Source organism: Cannabis sativa, chromosome 4 (assembly GCF_029168945.1).
Source record: "Cannabis sativa cultivar Pink pepper isolate KNU-18-1 chromosome 4, ASM2916894v1, whole genome shotgun sequence".
NCBI lineage: Eukaryota > Viridiplantae > Streptophyta > Magnoliopsida > Rosales > Cannabaceae > Cannabis > Cannabis sativa.
The window spans coordinates 49,491,924-49,517,911 of record NC_083604.1 but is presented as its reverse complement, the minus strand read 5'-3'; the positions used below and the strand labels follow the sequence as shown (position 1 = coordinate 49,517,911).

The 25,988-nt window shown below is 37.2% G+C and overlaps 1 non-coding gene across 1 annotated transcript; it reads left to right on the top strand.

Annotated features, from left to right (window-relative positions):
- Positions 1-10,983: 10,983 nt before the first annotated feature.
- On the top strand, positions 10,984-11,090 carry LOC115715344 (small nucleolar RNA R71). Its single transcript, XR_004011220.2, has one exon. It is a non-coding gene; the product is annotated as a small nucleolar RNA R71 (small nucleolar RNA).
- Positions 11,091-25,988: the final 14,898 nt, after the last annotated feature.

Genomic DNA, 25,988 nt, shown 5'->3' with positions numbered 1-25,988 from the left:
TCACATTGCTGGAGATTCGGGCAAAGCTCGGGAGAGGTATGCCCGAACAGTGCAGCACCAGCAAGAAGAAGTCATCCTGGCCGTGGAAGAAAGGAAGCCCAAAGTTCCACGAGCAGGAGAGCCGACCATAACCTTCAACGATGAAGACGCTATCAAAATTAGATTTCTGCACAACGACCCGCAAGTCGTGGAAGTCCAGATAACCAATAAAATGGTGGCCAGAACCACGATCGATAGTGGAGCCTCTTCTAACATCTTGTTCAAAACTGCTTACGAAAAGATGGGACTCCAACTCAAGGATCTAACCCCATGCCTCCAGCCTGTCTATGGTTTCTCCGGTCAAGGAGTTGCACCTCTAGGACAAATTCGTCTACCCCTCACTGTTGGACAAGCTCCGATGAGCATGACTATCATGGCACAGTTCCTAATATTAGATGTTCCTTCAGCTTTTAACGTAATGCTTGGTCGGCCGGCCTTGTATGACTTAAAGGCTGTCACGTCAATATTTCACTCGTGCCTGAAGTTCCCAACAAAGAATGGGGTAGGGTGTCTAAGAGGAAACCAGCAGTCTACTCGGGAATGTTATAACCTTGCAGTGGCCAAGGCTAAGAAGGAAGTATCCTCCAGCCAGAGCACAAACAAGGGAAAAAGCATTCCCAAGCAGGGAACTTCCCAAGGCGGGGATGAAGATGTGGATCCTCGACTTGGGGACCCAAGCAACAATGTTGGACATGTAGAAGAATTAGAAGAGATCGAGATCGATCAAGATATCCCGACCAAAAAGCTAAAGATCGGAAAAGGTTTGTTGCTCGAAGTAAAATCATAATTGATAAAATTTCTGAGAGCAAAATTTTTGCCTGTGCGGATATGGTCAGAATCGATCCTTTTATCATTTCACATGTTTTGAATATCGATCTCAACATCCGACCAGTTCAACAAAAGCGAAGGCTGTTGGACAAAGAACGAGTAGTAGCCCTGAAGGATGAAGTTGAAAAGCTGCGCAATAACAACTTCATAATTGAAGCTTTCTACCCGGCTTGGGCCGCAAATCCCGTACTAGTGCCCAAGCCAAACAAGAGAATGGCGAGTCTGTATAGATTTCACAGACCTCGACAAGGCATGCCCTAAAGACTGTTCTCCACTTCCAAGAATCGATCAGCTCGCAGATGCAACAGCAGGGCACAAAATATTAAGCTTCATGGATGCTTACTCAGGCTACAATCAAATCAAAATGCATCCACCAGACCAAGAACATACAAGTTTCCGAACAGATATGGGTCTCTATTGCTACAAAGTCATGTCGTTTGGTCTAAAAATGCTGGAGCTACGTACCAAAGATTGGTAAACAAAATGTTTAAAGACCAAATCAGGCGAAATATGGAAGTGTACGTGGATGATATGCTCGTCAAATCCCAAAAGGCTGGTGGCACATAGACGACCTGGACGAATGCTTCAAAGTCCTCAGAAAATACAACATGAAACTAAATCCCTTAAAGTGTTCCTTCAAAGTCAGCTCGGGAAAGTTTCTAGGCTTCAACATGAAACTATCTGGTGCAGGGATGGCCCTTGTCACGCCTGGGGGGCAACAGCTGCACGCTGCAATCAAGTTCGAATTCAAAGCATCTAACAACGAAGCCGAGTACGAAGCTTTAATCGTTGGGCTAAGACTAGCCCCGGAGATGAAGGCCAAACACATCGAAATTTGCAGTGATTCACAGCTGGTGGTGAATCATGTATCTGGAGAATACGAAGCTCAGGGAGAAAAGATGATAGCATATCTAACCAAAATACATGATCTGCTCGCATAATTCAAAAGCTACGGTCTCAGACAAATTCCAAGAGAAGAAAATACAACTACAGACGCGTTAGCTCGATTGGCAAGCAGCAATGTAAGTGACAAGGCAAACTTGGTTCCTATCCAGTTCCTCGAAGAGCCAAGCATCACTGGCATGGATGAAATCGAAATGATTGATATATCCCCAAACTGGATGACACCAATAGCGGCCTACCTCGAGTCTGGGAAACTCCCAGATAACCGAAATGAAGCTCGAAAAATGAGAAGGAAAGCTTCACGGTATATCATAGTAGAGGGAGTCATGTACAGAAGAGGATTCTCGATGCCATTGCTCAGATGTGTCACTAAAGAAGAAGCTATCAAGAAGTGTGACAAATGCAAGAGATTTTCAAAGATACCAAGAGCTCCACCCAACGAGTTAACACAGATGCAAAGTCCGTGGCCCTTTGTCATTTGGGGGATTGACCTGATCGGACAATTACCTGAAGGTAAAGGTGGAGTGCAGTATGCAGTGGTCACTACTACAAAAATGCCTTTTAGTGACACTATTTAGTGACACACATAAAAATGCACGTCACTAAAGAGTTAGAAGTAATTTTTAGTGACACGCACAATTAGACTCTAAACATTCAGTGTTAGTCTCTTATAATATGTGTCACTAAACATATAGAGTGTCATTAAAGAGTAAAACTCTGTTTTTTTTTTATTTTATTAATTTAAAAAATGATAGCCTATAGTGACACGCTAAAAGTGAATGGCTAAATGTATCCCAACACACATGGTGTGTCACTATATCCAAATTTTATTTTATTTTTAATGAATATACAGCTGTAATTAATAAAAAAAATTAAAAAAAATCAAAAAGAATTATTAAATGAAAAGCACTCTCTACCAAAAAAAAAATCATTTTTTACTTAAAAAGAGAAAAAATACAGTAAAATAAAAGGCTCTCTCTCTCTCTCTCTCTCTCTCTCTCTCTCTCTCTCTCTCTCTCTCTCTCTCTCTCTCTCTCTCTCTCTCTCTCTCTCTCTCTCTCTCTCTCTCTCTCTCTCTCTCTCTCTCTCTCTCTTTATCGCCCGAAACCAAAAAAAGAAAAGCCCTAAATGTTGCTCTCTATCTCTCTCTCTCGCCTCTCTATCGCCTCTGATCTATCTCTCTCTATTCCTAAAACAAAAACAAAACCTTAAATCAGTTCTCTCTATCTCGCCTCTCTATCTCCCTCTTCTCAATCGGAGCTGTTGCTCCTCTACATCGGTGACCAGTTGTTGCTCCTCTGCTCCTCTTCTCGACGACCAATGACATGCTTGTCTCTCTCCCTCCTCAGTCCTCAAAGCCCCAAGATATCTCCTTTGTTTGGCGTTGCACATGCCGAATGCTAACTCCGACGAACCCACAATACATGCCTCTCTTTCTCTCTTTAGTTTCAGTGTGTCTCTAAAAACCCCACCATGTTTCTCGGGGAAGAACACCAGAGCTGATGACAATGGTGGAGAATAAGATCAATATGGGTGGCGTTGTTGGAGAAGAACTGGTATAGATCTCTCTCTCTTTCTCTCTCATATATTTGTATGTTATGTTCGGCTGGTGTGGATGTAAGATTAGTTCTTTATCAAATCTATCATTGTATATTTTTTTTAATTCTTTTTGTCTTCAATGTCTAAGGATTGAGCTGTTGGAGCTTGTTCTCTGTTTGTTTCTGAGTTTTTATTGAAATATTGTTATTATTTTTAAATTTAGCTTCTAAATCTCATCTCTTAAATTCGAATATGAGATTAATTTGGGGTTTTATGTTTTTCGTTTTTTTTTTTGAGTAATTATATAAATATGTGTATATATAAATTGATTCTTGAATGTTGGCTGTTCTTGTAGCCCTCCATTCAACAGGTTTATAGTCAGATGCTTTCCCTACCTAATCTGAAGATGAAGATGTATTGGGCAAGACCAAGTTGAAGATGGTGTCAATTGAATTTTTTGTTTCTTGAGGCTGTTAATTTTTTTTTTTGGTGAAATGTAGAATATGGCCACTGTCTTTTTTGAATTGGGGCTCATTTTTTTGTTGTATGATTTGCTCATAATTCGTTATGAATTTTTTTTTTTTTTTAAATTAATTGCAATTTTTTTATGTTGATTTTTTATTAAATTTATAGTTAAACTAAATTATATTAATTCATAATTAATATCTATGGTTAATTAAAATATTATGAAATTATAATTAATTAAATTATTATTGTAAATTTTATAATATAGAAGTTGAAATTAGAAAATTAAATATTAATATTTTTTATTGAAAAAACCAGGATATAGTGACACACTTTGAGTGTGGTTGTTATTAGAAAAATAATTAAAATAAGTAAATAAAGTGATATAGTGACGCGCTATTTGTGTAGCTATTACTTTTACAGTCTAACAAGGTGTGACTCTAAAAGATTATAGTTACGCACGATGAGCAACTCTAAAAGGGTTTAGTGACACACACTGAAGTGTCACTAAATAGTATTTTTCCAGTCACCCACATTAGTGACACGCAGTGAAGTGTCACTAAAACATTTTACAGTCTCTCAATGTGGGTCACTGAAGCCCATTTTTGTAGTAGTGGGTAGCGGTTGATTACTTTACTAAGTGGACTATAGCCAAACCACTCGCAACCATTACATCAAAGAAAGTTCAAGACTTTATTATGAAAAACATAATATGCCAGTTCGGACTACCGTACAAAATAGTCTCAGATAATGGTAAGCAGTTCGACAGCCAATCCTTTACTGATTTTCTGTGCGAACCATGGTATCATCAAAAGTTTCTCTGCAGTGGCGCATCCTCAGGCAAACGATCAAGTTGAAGCAGTCAATAAAACCTTGATGGATACACTAAAGAAAAAACTTGAAGATGCCAAAGGAAACTGGCCAGAAGAGCTTCCTGAAGTCCTATGGTCATACCGTACAACTGAAAAAACGGCAACCGGACAGACACCATTCGTAATGGCGTACGGTTATGAAGCTATGCTGCCCGTTGAACTCGAGCCACCTTCCCACAGAAGATTGACGTACGATCAAGGTACCAATCACATACTCCTTGCACAATCACTTGATGAAATCGAAGAAAGACGAGCAACTGCAAACTTAAAGTTGATGGCCCATTAACAAAAAGTAGCTCGGTATTTCAACAAACAAGTGAAGGCTCGGAAATTCTTCGTGGGAGATATGATCCTGAGAAGGGTATTCCTAAACACCAAACACAGTACGGCAGGTGTACATGGACCTAACTGGGAAGGACCATATCAAGTGGTCGAAGTTCTCGACTCTGGAGCATACAAGTTAGGTAAGTATGACGAAAAAATACAACTCACTCTAGTACCACGGTATTGGAATGGAGAACATTTAAGAAAATACTACTAATAAAGTACCAGGTCGGATGACCACTTTAAGTACTAAATGAACATTTGCTTTTAAGTGAATGACTTTCTGGGCGGACTACGCTCAAAGGTTTCGATAAAAGAAACAAAGTACTCAGGTCGGGTGACCACTTTAAAGTACAGTTTCTTATGTCTGCAATTTGTTTTATCTCATGTTAAGCTAAAAGATCAAATTAGATCAAATAGCTCTGATGTAAGTACGATAACAAATACACTTTTCGATCAATAAATGAATAAAGATATTTATTTCAAAATTCAAATTGAGTCGAAATTATCAACATGTTTCTAATTTACTATACAATGCGTACAAAAGGCTTGGTCAAACCCAAAACACCGAACAAATAAACAATATAGTTGTAAAAGACAAGTGACCAAGAGTCATACGTCTGCTCGGTCACTTGGGGGGCACCTATACCTGTACAAAGCATTTGGTAAAAATGAAACAATCACAATTGCACGAAAATTATAAATAGAGAATGAAATTCATTAAGGATAACAAAAGCACGTAATACCAGGATTAAAAGCTGCCCGGTCCACCTATTGTCCAAAAAATGAAAAATAATTCCAAGTTTAAAGATCGCTTGGCCGGTCATGATGTCAGAGAAAAGGCCCTGAGGCCGAATAAGATATATAAAATAAAGAGATAAAAAGAGAAGTGTTTAAGCAGCTGGAGTCCTAGGCTCTTGGTTCGGTTCTTTTGGGCCAATCGGAGCAGGAGGATCTGTTGCTTGAATAGGAGGTACATCAACAATTTGACTTGAGGATGAAGCAGCCGCCTCAGTTTTGCCATAGGCCACTTGGGACGCGCAGAAATCAAGGTACATGCCCTTAGCATCACCCAAGTAGTCAAAATAGGCCTGAGGATTAGCCTTCCAAAAATCAAAGAAGAGCTCAAGACCGGCTATCTCCAAGGCATTGACCTTCTCCTTCAACCTGGCCACCTCAGCCGAAAGCTCCTCCTTGGCTTCCTTTTCCCCCTTCATCCCATGAAGAACTGCCCGAAGGGAAGTCCTCTCATCCTGAAGACTGTTTACCTCAGCAGATAAGGTCTCGATGGTCTCATCAAAACGGTCAGCAACCTCGAGATCCTTAGTCAGCTCAGTGATCTTCTTCTGAGCGGCAAATAGCTTCTTGTTGGCTTCACCCAACTCCAACCGAGCAGCTCCGACTTTCGCTCTGGCTTGTTCAGCATCCTTCCTGGCCAAGTCCGCCTCCGCCCTCATGGTGTCGGACAGAGCCGTGTTCCTAGAAGCAGCAGACTTAGCCCGGGAGTAAGTGTAGGCAACCTTAATACCGACCTGCACAAGGAAAAAACTTTAGCATTTGAGCTAAGTATGGAAGATTAAAGGGAAGTATCCAAAAAGACTTACCCTGGTGTATGCTACGAAAATTATGAACAATACGCAAGTGCACGTAATCAAGTAGTAAACTCACGCAGGTGAGGTCAAACCACAAGGAATTGAACTGAATACCACTAAATTAGACTTATGATTCTATTTGGTAGATAAATAATTTTGATAGATTTTGAAATAAAGAAAAACAAGAAAATTAAAGAAAGCAATAAAGGTGTTTAATCACGGATGAGAAATTAGGGAAAAGAATCTTGCTGATTTAATTACCCAGCTGTTAATGCTAATTACTATTCTCTTTCTCAATGTGAATGACAGATTATAAAAATAAACCTAACTCTTTTCAGATCTTTTAGGTCCTAAATCACATGTTATCTAATCATCTCTGAGATAGATTAACATATAATCAGCATTAATAAATAATCTAAATGTCACAAAGGCTATGCAAATACTTTCGTTTCACATCAAAACCTAGTTTATCCAATTTTAGCATTCCCAATTCTCACTTTTCAGATTTTGAATTGGGATCATAAAGCATGTACAAGGTGATCAATCTTAAACATGTAATTAAACACAAATTTGGATAAATTCACAATCAAGAAAGGAGAAATAGCAATTATCATTAACCAAAAGTAATTTCAATCAACATTCATCATCTCCCTAAATAGGAGTTTAGTTCATAAAATCCATAATAACATCCATAATCAAATCTAAAACAGAAATTAACATAGAAATCAAGAGTTTAAGAAAGAACTAGTTGGTGATTGCATTCCGGATAGCCACCATTGATTCCTCTGCCTCCTTCTTTCACTTTTGGGCCCAATTTCTGCCTCTCTTCCTTCTAAAACACGAGCCCCTTAAATAGAATTTAGGGTTGCTATCTTTGAAAAAGTCAAAAACTGCCCAAAAATCTCGTTTTTCGTCCCTAGTCGCGACTACATAAAGTCTAGTCGCGACCATAGGCAAAATACGAAAAATATGCTCGCTGCGTGGCTCCTAGTCGCGACCATGAAAAAGGGTCGCGACCATGGAAAGTGGTGGTCGCGACTACTGGAGCAAAATTTGACAGCTTCAGCATCTTTCAGTAAAATGTGCATAACTTTCACATACAAACTTCAAATGAGTTGATTCAAGATGCGTTAGAAAGAAGAAAAAGAAATCTAAAAGTTTTATGTTTTGACTTTTTCCAAAATCTGATTAGAACATAGTCAAATTTAAGCTTGAAGTTTCAGCTTTATTTTCTTGCAGAATTTTCTCTATTTTATAGATTGTTGTTTTCCGAAATTTGATCAATTTATACATTCCAAGTGTGAAACCTGAAACCAAAGAAAACAAGCGTAATTCTATTCCAAATATAATAATAAAGAAGGAAAACAACTATAAAAAGTGACCCAAAACGTATGCTAAAAATAGCCTAACAAATTCCTCCAAACTAGATTCTTACTCGCCCTCGAGTAAGACTAAGTCTAACACAAAAACTCGATTAACTAAGCTATCAGATAATTATATTACTGCTGGCTCATGTGAAATTTCCTTCCATTAACTAAACTAGATTTTAATTCTAAAAACTCTAACAATTAATTAGGATGCTCATTTTATCACACAATCCAGAGATACAAAGTAACTTCAGTATCGAAATAATGTCATAATGGTTTCACTCCATCAAACTAGTCCACAAACCAATAGCCAATATGCTTGCATGCTTACCTCTCTCCACTAATGTTGACAACATTCTTTTCGAAATCAAAAGGACTTTTTAAGGTTAGAATTTATGGCTTAGATATTCGGAAAATAAAAGACAATTTTGGCTAAAGATATCATAAGCACAAAAGAACCCACATGCTTCTCATAATTTTAAAATTGCCCGAAGTGTTCCCACAACTAACCATGATTGAGATTTTTCTACTTTTTTTTTCAATCATTAGACATCACTGAAATTTTCTTTTATTTTTGATTTTTTTTTTCATTCTTTTCTTTTTTCAAGTGATGCCGAGTTACAATTCTTTCTTTTTTTTCACATGTTTCTCAATCACGCAAGATTTTTTTTTTCTTTTCTTCAATACTTCCACACACTATATATTTCACTCCCCCAAACTTATTGTAAGACTTATGATACCATTCAAAATGTCATGAGGACAAAAACAACAGTGTGGATACATCTTTTAGTTCAATGGGTGAAGAAACGAAACAGGTTTAGGCTCAAAATGGTTCACAAAGGATATTAATTTTATGGTAGGCTTGAAAGGCTCAAACTATCCAAAAAAAACTGCCTAAATCATGTTCCTAGTAAATGTTGTCAAGGATTTCACCTCAAAAGAATAAGACATGCAAGTTCTAAGCTATTCAATCGATCTTACCACAAACCACAGTAAAACAATTATAACATATTTCACAGATCGTCAAATTGCATTCATACACAGGTTTCACAAGCATCCAAACTAATCCAAAGAGTTAAAAGAATTAAGCACACAGTTTCAAAATTTCAGGACATATCACAATTAACAACAGCACACAACTATCTTCAGTTTATTTAATCGACTAACAACCAAATAAAAAGACTAAACTAAAGCAAAATAACTAAAAAGAACAGAATAACTAAAATAATTAAAAAAAAATTATAAGTCCCCTCCCCCAAACTTAGAATACACATTGTCCCCAATGTGTCATGCAAAACAAAGAAAGGGAGACTTACCTGCACCCCTATCAGAAGGGGTTGAACCTCAATACTGCTTCAAATTGGATCAAGTCCACCCCTTGCATCCAAAAGAGCCCTCGTACCGAATGAAAAAAATTGACCTCCAATATTGTTAATTTCAGAGTTTTGCACAAGAGTAAGTTCACCTTTTGAACTACCACACATCAATCTTTTCCAACGATGCCTAATTGTTTGAAGTCGCTCTTTAGGCTTTACTCTCTTCTTATCAGCTTTAACAAAAGAACCCTTCATCATCTCAATCTTGCAACAGGTAGGAATGTCGGTTGGAGCAAAAATATTAAAATTGACCTCTTCATCTTGCACTCGCAACTTTAACTCCCCCTTTTGAACATCTATTAATGCTCGCCCTGTGGCTAAGAATGGTCTTCCCAAAATAATAGGAATAGTTGAATCTTCCTCTATATCAAGAATTAGGAAATCAGCAGGAAAGATAAACTTACCAACCTTCACTAGTACATCTTCAATTATCCCACGAGGATGAGTCAAAGAACGATCCGCCAGTTGTAAAGTCACTGTTGTGGGCTTTGCTTTTCCCAATCCTAGCCTTTTGAAGATAGACAAGGGCATTAGATTAATGCTTGCTCCCAGATCACATAGAGCTTTAGTTTCCACCGAACCCCCTATAGAGCATGGAATATTGAAACTACCCAGATCTTTAAGCTTGGGCGGTACTTTCTTCTGCAAAATTGCACTACACTCCTCAGTGAGTGCCACTGTCTCGAATTCTTCCAACTTCCTTTTCTTAGCTCAAATTTCTTTCATGAACTTCAGGTAAGTTGGCATTTGCTCCAAGGCCTCCGCAAATGGAATGTTAATGTGCGGTTTCCTGAATATTTCAAGAAATTTTGAAAACTGCTTGTCGAGGTTGTTCTTGCGGAGTCTTTGAGGGTAAGGAATTTTAATATGGTGATCTATGCTGATTGGAGGCGAAGCTTCTTTCGATGCAAGACCCTCAGTAGTGTTCTTTTCCTTTGGTGCCCGCGTTTGTGCCTGTTGATCCTAAACCCCATCTTCAACTGGTTGCTTGCCACTAGGTCCCTTATAACTCTTTCTACTCCTCAAGGAAGTTGCTTTACATTGCTCTTTTCCTTTTGCCTCACTAGTGCTAGGTGAATTTCCTTGAGCTTGTTTTGCCACTTGAGTAGCCAATTGTTCCATCTGAGTTTCTAGAGTTTTAATAGAGGCTTTAGTCTCCATCATGAATTGGAGCAATAAGTCAGCTTGGATATTTAAGCCTCCACTAGGACTTTGTTGTTGTAGTTGTTGTTGGTTTTGTTGGGGCTGATTTCTCTGCTGGTAGAACCCCTGTTGGTTGTGCCCATAATTATTGTTTTGAGAATAGTTCCCAATGGCTTTTGCTTGATCCATTGGTAAACTATTCACATCCACCGGGCATGTGTCATATGTGTGAGGGCCCTCACATAGCTCACAAGTAACTTGAGCCTGTTTCACCTGAGCAGTCATCAACTTTGTTGGGGCCTCCACTTAGGCTATCAACTTGGTGATGGCGTCTACCTCGTGCATACCAGCAACTTTCTTCGTTTGGCTTCTTTCAGTTGGCCATTGTTGGTTATTCATGGCCATTTCTTCGAGTAGATCATAGGCCTCGTTTACACTTTTTCTCATAAATGCCCCACCAGCTGCGGCGTCTATAATTGTTCTTGTATTACCAATCAGCCCATTGTAGAAATTATGAACCAACATCCACTTTTCGATCCCATGATGTGGACATTTCCTGATGAGATCCTTGAACCTCTCCCAAGCCTCATAGAGAGATTCATTGTCTAGTTGACAAAAATTATTAATTTCACCTCGCAGCTTGGCAGCTTTTGCTGGAGGAAAAAACTTGGACAAGAACTTTGTCGCCAAATCAGTCCATGTAGCAATGGAGTTGGGTGGCAAGGAGATCAACCAACTCTTAACTCCCTCTCTCAGCGAGAATGGGAAAAGACTCAAGCGGATGGCATCATCACTAACTCCATTGACTTTGAAAGTTTGACATAACCCCATGAAATTTAACAAGTGCAGATTGGGGTCTTCAGAGGGCAATCCACCGAACTGAACTGAGGATTGCACCATTTGGAGTATGGCTGGCTTTATCTCAAAGTTGTTTGCATCTACGGCGGGTGGTCTTATGCAAGACTGGACCCCCGTAAGAGTTGGAAGAATGTAGTCTCTAAGACTGCGGCCATTAGCTTGATCTTCAACGGCACCTCCATTATTACCATTGTTGCCTCCATTGTTACCGCCATTAGCATTCTCAGCCATGATTTCTTGTGTTTCAGCAGTTGCTGAAACTCTTTCTTGCCTCTTGTTTATTCTGTTTCTTCTACAAGTCTTCTCAACATCAGGATCAACCGGCAATATGACACCTTGTCCTTGACGTCGCATACACCTCCAATGCCTGAAATAAGACAATCTAAGAGAAAAAGATTAGCAATAAGCAAAAAAAAAAAATAACCAAAGTAGAATTTAATCTAATTTTATGCAATATCAATTTTTAAACAATTCCCCCGCAACAGCGCCAAAAACTTGTTACGAAAATTATGAACAATACGCAAGTGCACGTAATCAAGTAGTAAACTCACGCAGGTGAGGTCGAACCACAGGGAATTGAACTGAATACCACTAAATTAGACTTATGATTCTATTTGGTAGATAGATAATTTTGATAGATTTTGAAATAAAGAAAAACAAGAAAATTAAAGAAAGCAATAAAGGTGTTTAATCAAGGATGAGAAATTAGGGAAAGAATCCTGTTGATTTAATTACCCAGCTGTTAATGCTAATTACTATTCTCTTTCTCAATGTGAATGACAGGTTATAAAAATAAACCTAACTCTTTTCAGATCTTTTAGGTCCTAAATCACATGTTATCTAATCATCTCTGAGATAGATTAACATATAATCAGCATTAAGCAATAATTTAAATGTCACAAAGGCTATGCAAATACTTTCGTTTCACATCAAAACCTAGTTTATCCAATTTTAGCATTCCCAATTCTCACTTTTCAGATTTTGAATTGGGATCATAAAGCATGTACAAGGTGATCAATCTTAAACATGTAATTAAACACAAATTTGGATAAATTCACAATCAAGAAAGGAGAAATAGCAATTATCATTAACCAAAAGTAATTTCAATCAACATTCATCATCTCCCTAAATAGGAGTTTAGTTCATAAAATCCATAATAACATCCATAATCAAATCTAAAATAGATTTTAACATAGAAATCAAGAGTTTAAGAAAGAACTAGTTGGTGATTGCATTCCGGATTGCCACCATTGATTCCTCTGCGTCCTTCTTTCACTTTTGGGCCCAATTTCTGCCTCTCTTCCTTCTAAAACACGAGCCCCTTAAATAGAAATTAGGGTTGCTACCTTTGAAAAAGTCAAAAACTGCCCAAAAATCTCGTTTTTCGCCCCTAGTCGCGACTACATAAAGTCTAGTCGCGACCATAGGCAAAATACGAAAAATATGCTCGCTGCGTGGCTCCTAGTCGCGACCATGGAAAGTGGTGGTCGCGACTACTGGAGCAAAATTTGACAGCTTCAGCATCTTTCAGTAAAATATGCATAACTTTCACATACAAACTCCAAATGAGTTGATTCAAGATGCGTTGGAAAGAAGAAAAAGAAATCTAAAACTTTCATGTTTTGACTTTTTCCAAAATCTTATTATAACATAGTCAAATTTAAGCTTGAAGTTTCAGCTTTATTTTCTTGCAGAATTTTCTCTATTTTATAGAATGTAGTTTTCCGAAATTTGATCAATTTATACATTCCAAGTGTGAAACCTAAAACCAAAGAAAACAAGCGTAATTCTATTCCAAATATAATAATAAAGAAGGAAAAAAAACTATAAAAAGTGGCCCAAAACGTATGCTAAAAATAGCCTAACAGTGTACTCCTTCAAGACTCCGCCCACCAGCAATTCCAAAGAAGAGTCACTGTCAGCACCAGCCAGTTGCTCACTGACCTCAAGAACAAGCCAGTTCATGTAATGGGCCAGCATCCCCTTGCCCTTCTTGGCCTCCGGAAGCACTGGCAACGGTGGAGTAGGTGCCCGCACCCGTTCAGGATCACTCCTGACCAGTTCAGACCCAACCTTCGGTGGTCCAGACTCCTTGGACTTAGCAGCTTTGGGGGTAGAGGGGTTTGCAGCAGTCAGCTCCTCGAAAAGATCAATGACCTCCCCAGTAGGCCTCTTTTCCTTAGAAAAGGACCCCTCACCACCCCTAGACTTCTTGGCTGGAGGATAGGCACTAGAGCTTCCGCCTATTCTCTTCCTAAGAGCGTCAAGCATCTGCCGAGACATGTCTGTATAGAACGAAAAACAACATGATTAGAAGAAACAAATATAAGGCATGAAAATCAAGAAGCTCAAAAACAAGACAAAGTAATATGCAAGGTGACTGCCCAAACAAGACTCAGAAGTCCATCATCACCTGACATCAATCTTATTTCAGACATAACAACTTTCCCTTTTCCAAAAATGGGAGGGGATGGCCAACAGGTGAATGGGACCTTATGCGAATCGCATGTTCAACAGGCCTGGGCGGGGCCAGGATTTTCTTCTTCTTTTTCAGTGGAGTCACCTGCTCTTCCTCAGCCTCATCTTCAGGATTCAAGGGCTCTTGAGCATACTGTTTGGCCCTTGCACCTCCCTTCAACTTAGCTTCGCGCTTAAGTTGAATGATTTCATTCTCTTGATGAGCTCGTTCGGTCAGGCCAGCACCAGATTTCCTCTTCTTCCCCGTCACGGACTTAGGAGTAAAGTCCTTGGGATAGAGCCCGTACCTCACAAAGTTATCCTTGGAGGTCAACTGGATAATATTCTGGTCTTCCCCCGGAAGCCGGGCAAGTTTTGAGCTCTATCCCTAAGAGCAAGAGTGAGGGGAGGGCGGTGATATGTCAGAATCTGCTGGAACCGAGTGCAAGTGATGCTTGTGCCGTCCACCATGAAGTGCTCATTAGCAAAATGCCCAATCTTGCTGATGGCCGTATCGTCCGTGCCTGTCAACCACTTGAAGCCTGGTTGAGAAAAGTAGAAGTACCCCGACCTGCCTTGCTTGGGGGTGGACTTCAAATCAAAGAACCAAGCAACCTCGTGGGGAAAGGGCATACCCCATTTTTGGGAGGCATAGAGGACGAAGAGGGCAGACAAATACTTGATGCCCTTAAGAGTGAACTGGGCCGGGCAGAGGCCGAAGAAGTCCACCACATTTTTGAAGTATTGATGCAAAGGCATCAATGCCCCGTGCTGACCATGGGCACCCGACCAGGTGCACATCCCCCTTTCAGGGTTTGTGGCACGATAGGCACTTTGCCTTCTATGAGGAACCGCAACAGCAAGTTCCTCACTGACGTAGTCCACGCCCTCAACCAGGACGTCTCCGTCAACAATGACTGGCTCCCCAGCCTCGTTGTACTCCCCATAGTTTGGGGTTTCAACCTCTGCCTCTTCCTCCTCCTCAGAGGAACTGCCTGGACGTACATCGTCCTGCCCCTCAATCTCTTGGACCTCAGCGTCCCCTTCGTGATCCCCCTCTACCTGGGCGGCTGGATCCTGTTCAGCGCTGGGCAAAGTGGCGTGCCGAGCCACTTGAGGGTCAGATGCGTCAGCCAGATGCATGGTTTTCTTTGTACGAGCCATCATTCTATGGCTGGGTACAGGGTTTGAAGAATGTCCTTCGCTAGAGGAAGGTGGGCTAGAACAAAGACGAGGATGATCCTCGTGCAGAAGTTGAAGCAGGTCCTGGTCGATCCGATGTCCGTTTTCCCAAGACTCACCTGAGTTCATCTACATAAGACAACACATAAGATGAGTGTTTGGTCGGAATATCGAATGATAAACAAGCAAATATGCCGACCAGGAGTACTCAACAGATTAAAGAACGGTTATGTTTGAAGAAAAGTTAGAACTCAAGAAGTCAAAAAATTTCTCGAGTTAGGGCAAAAAAGTTCATGAAGCTTATAATAAGAAAGATGAAAGATAGACGTTACACAGTTCAGAAACAAAAATTATGACTGTAAAATCGCACAAAGACATAATAAAGAAGAATCCCAGAGATTTCTGGACCTAGGGCTTCCTAAACATTTTCTACAACAAAATAGAAGGTGAATTTGACATATAAACATGCAAAGATAAGCATAAAGGAAACCAGAAACTTACTCGAGAGTCAGATGTATGGGTTCGAGCAATGTCAATCCAACAAGCGGTTTGTATGAAGGCGCTTCGGCAACTTTGAAGCCAAGAATCTCTCTTTTCGCTCTGAAGCTTACTTAGCAAAGAAGGGTGATGAAAATGAGTTTATGTGCCAATGCTGGTTGATATTTATAGGCAAGTCACGAAAAGAGGTAATCATCTCAAAGGAACCTCAGACGCCTCAGTTTCCCTCCTAAAAAGCGAATATGGGAAATAAAAAATAATCAAGTGCAGCCGTCAGTCGTGGAGAGAGAAAATTGGACTTCGAAATATTAATTGTCAGAGCATTTATTAGCCAAAAACCGAAGGGACGCCCAGTCAGCCTCACATCGAGTCTCGGACGGTCGCACTCAACACGTGTCCCCATCCAAAGGCAGAAGCAGCTCGGATAAAGTCTACACGCAACTTCGGAAGTCCCGTACAGACTTGGGGGGCAAATGTTATCCCAATTTTTGCACTCTGACGTGGCATCACATGAATGGTGACACGTGGAATCCACTTGGAACATCTGCTCGGGAAGCATAGTCCGAGCAGGATGCCTCGCTGGCATGTCCAGGGCAAAGTATTCAGCAATATGCGCAGAGCGACCAACACTTAGCGAATTCAGCTTTCGCATCGTGAGTCATCAGCACAATCCCTATAACTCAGGGATCAATTTACGTGGATATGGCATACACATGATCCCACTATCAGTGTATTCAGCCTCAATCCCACGATCCTTGCATTCCGCATTGATCCCATGATCTTTCTATTTATACGCATTGTAACGAGAGGGAAAACTCTTCCTCCCCAAGCTTACTAGCCCTATAAATAGTGATGCATATTCACTGGGCAAGAGATCAGTCGAAAAGCAGTTGAGCTAAGACTATACCCTAAATATATTATCTAAGAATTATATATTCAGAGATACTGTTGTAAGAGCTATAAGAAAAGGAATCTTTCTCCTTGATCTTAAGTCAATACAAGTAATGAGGATTAGGCTATTACCGAACTGCTCGGGGCTGAACCTCTATAAAATTCTTATGTCTTTATATTGCTTTATCAAATATTTGTTATTACAAATCACTTATCGCTTATAAAATAGACTCGTTGTCGTTGGCTAAAAGCTAGGTCAACACATATATAGAGGAATTTCAAAATATCAAGGATTTTGTGATTAAGGAAATGTAATGGTAGAGGAAAGGTTGTATTAAATACAACCTATCAGATCCTATTACAAAGAGTATACTACAAACTACACTTGATCTGGATATCAAGGTGTTTAGATTATTTGAAATGCACTTTTTGTTTTATATTAGTGCAAGTGGGAGTTTGTTGGGTTTTGTGCCCTAAATAAAACTCATTTCAATATAATCAGATTTACTAATTAATAAAGATCAGAAATTACATTTTATGTTGCATGGTTCACATGATTTATTTCATGTTTATTTTTAAAGTATAAATTCTATTAAGTCCAGAACATATGTATTTGTTCATGATTATAGTGTTGTCAACACATTGGAATATAATCATGATTATATGTTCAAAAGTTTAATTCCCTGATTTATCAGTTCACTGGATTTAGACTGGCATGATAATCATCGATAGGTATACTTACACCTTGGATAAGTGTTATGTCCTTTCCAAGGCATTGACAAAGTTTACCAGTATCGGATGTATGGAGTATACATTGGAAGGGACCGATATTGAACTTGGATCAGATGTGATAAATTTACCGTAATATCTATTCAATTCAATATCACCTAGTTGATCCTAGATCAAGTGATCTTAATCTTGACATGGTTAGGTTCGATCTCAAGAGTGTTATTCGTGTTCTTTGATTTGTTAGTTAAGCCTACTTTTTGGTTAGGGTGATATGTACATTTTGGGAACATGGTAGTACAATTGAGTGGGAGCGCTAATCATAGATATGGAATCTATAGCTTCCATAGGTATTTAGAAGTGAAACGATGATTTTCTTCGAGCTTGCTAAATAGAGATAAATGATAGAGCGCTCATTTTAGTGATCATGTTAGTTCGTTATAATATCATTTATAGGTGGCCAAGTATTTTAAGGATAAAATACATTGAAAGGGTGTAACGGTAATTTTATCCCTACCCAATGTAGATCATCTATAGAGGATCATTGATTTTTGGGATTATAACAATGGATAATTAATAGCGGATCTATATCGTGGAACATATAGAACGTTCTATGTAACTGAGAGTGCAATTCCTAATTCTATGGTGGATGCAATGAGGAATTAATAAGTTAGTGAATTTACTTGGTAAATTCTAGGTCTGTTTATTGGAAGCTCGGTTATATAGGCCCATGGTCCCATACTAGTTGAGACAAACTGCTTGTAAGACTCAGTTAATTAATTTTAGTTAATCAATTATAATTCTAAAATTAGACTATGTCTGGTTTATGAATTTTTCACTAAGATATGGCTTGATTGTGAAGAAATAGTGTTTTGGGGTTTATTTATTAATTAAGAGACTTTATGGAGTCTAATTAATAAATATTATAAATGACAATTTTATTTGATAGTTATTTTAATTATTAAATAAATAGTTTTGGCATTTATTGGGTTGAAATTGTAAAAAAATGGTGTTTGTAAAAAATAGATAAAATAGTTGAGAAAAATGACAAAGCCCAAACTAATGTAGGGCCCACTATGTGGCCGAACACTAGGGGTGAATTTTACTCTATTTTTATCATTTTTTTATTCCAAATAATTCAACCCTAACCCTATTGAAGAATAGTATAAAAGGAAGGCTATGGTCTCTTCATCCAAACTAAATCCTCCAAAGCTAAAAACCTAGCTTTCTGATGAGACCTCTGTTGGATATTTATTTTACCAGGATCTTAGATCTACTCACAAGTATGTTGTTTAAACACCCTAAATATGAACTTTCTAAAACGATAAATTAAACACATATAAAGTTATGAAAACCTTACATTGATGCAGCGGAATTAATGTCTCCTTCCGCTCAGATCTCTAACCCTTGTATCCTTTCTGTAGCAGAGTATAATCAAGATCTGAGCCCGAATGTCCTTCTTCTTCAAGTTTGATCCTTCACAGTCTTCCAATCTATGATTGAGTTACTGCTTGCTGTGTGTGGGCACTCACTCTTTCACTAGGGTCACGAAATTGATGAAGAGAAAAGAGAAGGATGATTTCGGCCAGGTATAGAAAGTAGGGAAGGCTCAGTTTTTCTGAAGAGAGAAATTTCTGTTAGAAGACTTATGAAAGCATGTTATTTGACTGAGCCATCACTTTCTATTTATAGGCAACTACTAGGTTTAGGTTAGGAATTATTTGGCATTAAAATAATGAAAAAATCAATTTGAAACTCCACAAATAGTGGCCGGCCATGGTGTGTTAGTGGGCCCCACTTGATTTTGCAGTTTTAACAAATTTTATTTCTATTTTCTCAAAAATGCCAATTTTTCAATTCTAACCATTTAAATGTCAAAACTAATTATTTAATAACTAAAATAGATTATTAAATAATATTGTCATTTAATTTAATTATTAACTAGACATATAAAGTCCATTAATAAATAAATAAACCTAGAAACTCTTTTCTTTACAATTTCACCCCTGCTTAGTGAAAATTCATAAAATTAGACATAGTCTAACTTTAGAATTATAATTGATCAATCACGAATCAATTAATGAGTCTTACAAGCAGAATGTTCTCAACTAGAATGGGGACCATGGATCTATATGCTGAGCTTCCAATAAGTGAATCAAATTTACCAAGTAAATTCCTACATATTAATTCTTCGTTGAATCCACTCTTAGAACTTAGAATTGCACTCTCAAACTTATATAGAGCATATTGTATGTTCCACGATATCAATACGCTATCTCATTTAACCATTGTTATAATCTTGTTGTGATTTAAAGATCCCCTATATAGATGATCTACATCGAGATGGGAGTTCTTTACCGTTCTCACCCCTCAATGTATTTTGCCCCTTAAAACACTTAGCTACCTGTAAATGGTGTTTAGTGATCTAATGATTAGTCAGTTAAACAAGAGCTCATCCATTTACTTCTATTTGCTAAGCTCGAAGGGAATCATCACTTGACTTCTATACACCAGTAGAAGCTATAGATTCTATATTTATGTTCAGCACTCCCACTCAATCATACTATCATGTTCTCAAAATATACGTATCACCCTGACCCAAAAGTAGGCTTAACTAATAAATGAAAGAACATGAATAGTACTCTTGAGTTGAGCCTAAGCATATCAGGATTTAGATTCTTTTAATCTTAAGATCAACTACTGATATTGACTTGGAAAGATATATATAACGGTAAGTTTGTAATATCTTAACTTAGTTGCAATATCGGTCCAGTCCAATGTATACTCCATACATTCGAAACTAGTATACTTTACTAATGTCCTGGAAAGAACATAACACTTACTCCAAGTGTAAGTATACATCATCGCTGATTATCACATTAGTGTAAATCCAATAACACTGATGAAACAGGGACCAAGTCTTTTGATTCATATGATCACAATCACATTCCACTGTGTTGACGATATTGTAATTATGAATAAACATATGATCTGGATTTAACTGATTTTGTGTGTAAATGTAATAAACATATTTAAACCATTAGCATGTAAATTCATGCAAACATCAATCACTTCAAATTTCTTATATTGATAACTAATCAAATTGTAAAGAGTTTTATTTAGGGCATAAAACCCAACAAACTCCCACTTGCACTAATATAAAACAAACTGTGCAAATAAGTCAATCTGATGTCTTGATCTTCAGATCAAGTGTAGTATGTTTGAATCCAGCCAAACCTCTGGAAACTAGTTCATAAATACACTTATGAAACATCCTTTACTATATACTTTACTCATCAAGGGATACTGAAATCTTTACTCTTTTAAGGGTAAATCTGAATTAAGAGAAGACATATCTCTCATATTTTAAAATATGTAATTGAGATAATACAGTGTAGACTCTTCTTCAGTGATATAACTTTCTTAGATTTTTGAATACACAAAGTTATAATTCTTCTCTGGTAGAGCTTGAATTATTATAGAATAATTCCTCCACCCCCAAAGTAAGCACCATCTCATGAAATCTCGAAATGAGTTGGTGAGATACCAGGACAACTGATACACAGTTCCTTAATATCTAACATATAGGTCACTTTCATAAATCTTTCTTGAATATCTTCTAATGTTCCCTATTTGATTACATCTCAGATAGCTCCCACTCAATAGCAGACATCTGGTTAAATAATACTTTTAACCTCTGATTGTTTGGAGACTTACTTAGTTGTGACTTTTGTATTAGTCTAAAACTTTAAGTTAAGACTAAGTCATCAACATAGCAGACTAGTATTTGAAATGAAAAATACATGCCAGAGATAAAGTAATCAAAAATAAGATACCATAAAATTTTATGCGGATTAAGAATTCTAGGTTCAAGTCATTCGAATGGACTGAACTAGAGTTCTTTATCTTATTCTCATAATTCTGATAAGCTATTCCTATCCATGTGAATGGTTAGATTTGCTTTTCAGTACTGTTCTTAAGTACCTATCACAAGTATCAACCTGATGAAGATGGGTATAGAACTTTAAAATTCTCCCACTCAATTAAGGTAGTGTGAAACTTTTCCAAAGAACTTTCATAGGTATCAAACTTTTACTTACAACAGTAAAAACGAAATGGAACATACAATCAAGATCAAGAATTTATATTGATAATAGCTGACTCATTATATTACTTCCATGTTTAAAGAAAATATGTGTCACATAGGGAATTGTGGAATAGACTCCACCCCTAAGAATATACACATAGGGTACTTGTGGATAACCTCCACCCCTAAGTATATAGAGATTATGATCCACCCCTAAAGGTTGTAAAAGATCATTATTCTCTAAGTGTGATAGAGTTTATGTGGAGTTGAATACTATCTAGAGTTCATTAGATATAAAAGATCGTTGAACTGCATAGTTTTCTTAACTTTTTTCCACCCCTATCAGATCAAAAGATCCTTTTATTAAATAAATTCTTAATAATTGTATTAGAATGAACAATTATTAATAAACATAGAAATAATTTCTAGTGTTTATTTAATATAACTCTATGAAGAGTTGTAAATATTATAGAATTTGTATCAATAATAAAAACACTTACACATACAAACAAATAAATATAATGTGATAATAGTTGATGAAGATAAAATAAATGAAGCTCATTCTCACAGATTGCAATTGTGGAATTTCGAAAATCAAAGAAACTTTATTAATAATAAAAAAAATGTATTGCAACAATATGAGAAAAACAGGGATAAATATCCCTAACTAAAATTTGAAATCCAAATTGTCTTTAAACTAAAACAATTAATTCAAAAGTAAATTGAAGAGCTTCATCTTCATCTGGACGATTTCACCCTTGGTCCAGCTTTCTGATCCAACTCAATTGAGTTCTAGTAGCTTGGCCTATAAGAAGAAGAAAACAAATAAACAAAGTTAGTCCAGAATCATAAATCCAATTGGATAATCATTCACTAAAACTCTTAAAGTTTATAAATAGAAATACCTTGTTTCTTTGCAAGAAGTTTAGGACATTGGGGTTTCCAATGACCTTTTTCATTGCAGTAGAAACACTTTCCTTTAAGTGTAGCATCACCAGAAGGAGCAGCCTTTTTATTCTTCATGGCTTTTGTCCGCTTCTTGGTGTTCTTCCACTTCTTCTTCGATTTGGGCTTCGAAGCAGAGGCAACATTTGCTTCAGGTTTGTTCGCCCCATTACCATTCCCAGGATTATGAGGTTTACTCACTTTCTTCTTGGGTCCTCCAATCAAATTTTCATAAGTTTGAAGGTCATTGACTAATTCATGAAAGTCAATTTCCTTCTTATTCATGACATAATTTGATGTGTATGGTAGAAATGCTTGAGTCAGGCTATTCAAGATAAGGCTTACTTGAGTAGCACTGTCCATTTCAGCACCATGAACCTGGGCTTCTTGGAAATAACTCGACATGAGGAGAACATGGTCACGCACGTTTTGATGAGGCTCCATCCGTGCATTAATGTACTTCTTAGTCGCGTCAAAGCGTGACTGAAGTGATGCCTTACCGAATAGCTCATTTAACTTCATCATAACTTCAGCAGCCTTCTCGGTTTTAGAAAACCGAGTTTTGAGGGTGTCAACCATGCTAGAAAGCATAAAGTATAGAGCTTTGTCATTTGCTTTCTGCCAACGCTCATACTTTTCTTTCACAGCTTTGGATGCATTGTCCCCAGGCACTTCAGGTGACGGCTCAGTTAAAACAAACAAGGCACTTTCTTCTATGAGAGCAATATTAATGTTCTCATTCCACTTTGTAAAGTTAGATCCATTCAGCCTATTTTCAGTCAACAGTGATAACATGGGATTCATTTTGATAATACAGGATACTACAAAATAATAGAAGGGATATTGGCGGCTAAACCACCTGAACTTTACGGTTTGTAACACTTAACCACAAAAATTGAATTTTTGGCGGCTAAACTACCTAAACCCCAGTTCCGTTTTGCTCTGCACACCTCTGTCCAAAAATCACAGTTAAGTGCCACGGTGGACTATCCATGTGTATACACTTGTACACGTGGCAAGTTTTTAGTGGACCACGTAATATTAATTTTAAAAAATAATTATACATATTTAAAAAATTAAAAAATCAGAAAAAAATATTAAAAAAAATATTATAAATATTTAAAAATTATAAAAATAAATAAATTATAAAAAATATTTTATTTTATTTTCTTTTTTTCTTTCCTTTTCTTTTCTTTTTTTTTCTTTTCTTCTTCTTCTTCTTTTGCTCCGTACAAGACCAAACCCCCTAACAGAAACCCTAGCCCTACTCTTCTTCTTTTCTTCTCTCTCTCCTTCTCTGGCAGCGGCAAGCGGCTCTAACCCCTGCTCCGATGAGCCACCATCGTTGAGATCGACAAAACCCCCCACCCAGTACCCAGAAAACCCCACCCCGATTCAGCCGCATGAGACATTCCTTTGATAATCCTCTCCGATCGAGCAACTGCTTGGGTTTCAAAGCTCCCTTCGTCGACGATGGAGAGTACATATCAGTGTTTGGTATTTAAAGCTCTATTTTTTTTCCCTCAAATTTAAATTTTCTATTGATGAGATCTAGGCAAGAAAAGAAGGGGATCAGGTTTTGGACGGGTCCTAGTGGTGATAATGGTGGCTGGTGTAATGTTGGTGGTGATAATAGTGGTGGTGAGGTTGTTGTGGTGTCGTGGTTGTGGCTGTAAACTCAAGGAAGAAGAAGAAAAATAATAAGAGAAAAAAAGGAAAGGGAAGAAAAAAAAGAGGAAAGGAAAAAAATATATTTTTAATTATTGAAAAATCTCTTACATCTTGGGGAATTTCATATTTTTTGGGAGAATTCTATAACAAATATGGGGGCTGAGATCAAAAAATCAATCTGTATATGGTTTCATTAATTTGCTGGCTACGATGGATTTGGTAAAACTTCATTCATTTCTTCATTACTGTGAAATGGTATGGATCAAAATAGACTAATAGAGTTTAGACTCTTCACCAAATAAATAATATTCTTTCTATAACCCATCATTATAATTATATATGTTTAAATGTATGAATTAGTGTCGAATTTTTAAATAAGAAGAAGAAAGAAGAAAGAAGAAAGAAGAAAGAAGAAAGAAGAAGAAGAAAAAGAAAAAAAAAATTAATTTTTATTTTTTTTTAAATTAAAAAAAGTAAAAAGAAAAAAAAAACTGATTTTTTAATATTTTTTAAATATTTATAATTATTTTTTAAAACTAGTATTACGTGGACCACTAAAAACTTGCCACTTGTACAAGTGTGTACACATGGACAGTCCACTGTGGCACTTAACTGTGATTTTTGGACGGAGGTGTGCAGAGCAAAACGGAACTGGAGTTTAGGTAGTTTAGCCGCCAAAAATTCAGTTTTGGTGGTTAAGTGTTACAAACCGTAAAGTTCAGGTGGTTTAGCCGCCAATATCCCATAATAGAAATCAACAAACAGAAATTAATAATGGTTTAAACACAAAATCAATTCAGAAATTATAAGCACATAGCAATTAGGAATGATATGAGAAAATACTTAAAAAATTCAATCCTAAATAATTTCCAAGGTTTTTCAATAAACTGATATCAGTGTCCCGTTTAGGCGAGAGTCAAAGTTACCATCTATTGAATAGAGTTGTCAGCTCATCTAAAATGTTAAACATTCTAGCAACCTTTTATTCGATCAAGATTGGAATCCAGCGTTGTCCCGTTTAGGCGAGAGTCAAGGCTATTCTATCTTATGAGCTACTACCATTGTTTCGCAATTTGCAAGTCAAATATGGTCGCCACCATTAGGGTGATCTATACCATATAAAACACTTACAAACTACTTATCTTTCGAGATTAAACGGTGCGAAATTGCTAACGAACGTTCCTCCATTAGGGAGGATTACTCACTAAAACAAACGCGATGTAAAACCATGGATCTATATGCTGAGCTTCCAATAAGTGAATCAAATTTACCAAGTAAATTCCTACTTATTAATTCTTCGTTGAATCCACTCTTAGAACTTAGAATTGCACTCTCAGACTTATATAGAGCATATTGTATGTTCCACGATATCAATACGCTATCTCATTTAACCATTGTTATAATCTTATTGTGATTTAAAGATCCTCTATATAGATGATCTACATCGAGATGGGATTTCTTTACCGTTCTCACCCCTCAATGTATTTTGCCCCTTAAAACACTTAGCTACCTGTAAATGGTGTTTAGTGATCTAATGATTAGTCAGTTAAACAAGAGCTCATCCATTTACTTCTATTTGCTAAGCTCGAAGGGAATCATCACTTGACTTCTATACACCAGTAGAAGCTATAGATTCCATATTTATGTTCAGCTCTCCCACTCAATCATACTATCATGTTCCCAAAATATACGTATCACTCTGACCCAAAAGTAGGCTTAACTAATAAATCAAAGAACATGAATAGTACTCCTGAGTTGAGCCTAAGCATATCAGGATTTAGATTCTTTTAATCTTAAGATCAACTACTGATATTGACTTGGAAAGATATATATAACGATAAATTTGTAATATCTTAACTTAGTTACAATATCGGTCTAGTCCAATGTATACTCCATACATTCGAAACTAGTATACTTTACTAATGTCCTGGAAAGAACATAACACTTACTGCAAGTGTAAGTATACATCATCGCTGATTATCACATTAGTGTAAATCCAATAACACTGATGAAATAGGGACCAAGTCTTTTGATTCATATGATCACAATCACATTCCACTGTGTTGACGATACTGTAATTGTGAATAAACATATGATTTGGATTTAACTGATTTTGTGTGTAAATGTAATAAACATATTTAAACCATTAGCATGTAAATTCATGCAAACATCAATCACTTCAAATTTCTTATATTGATAACTAATCAGATTGTAAAGAGTTTTAT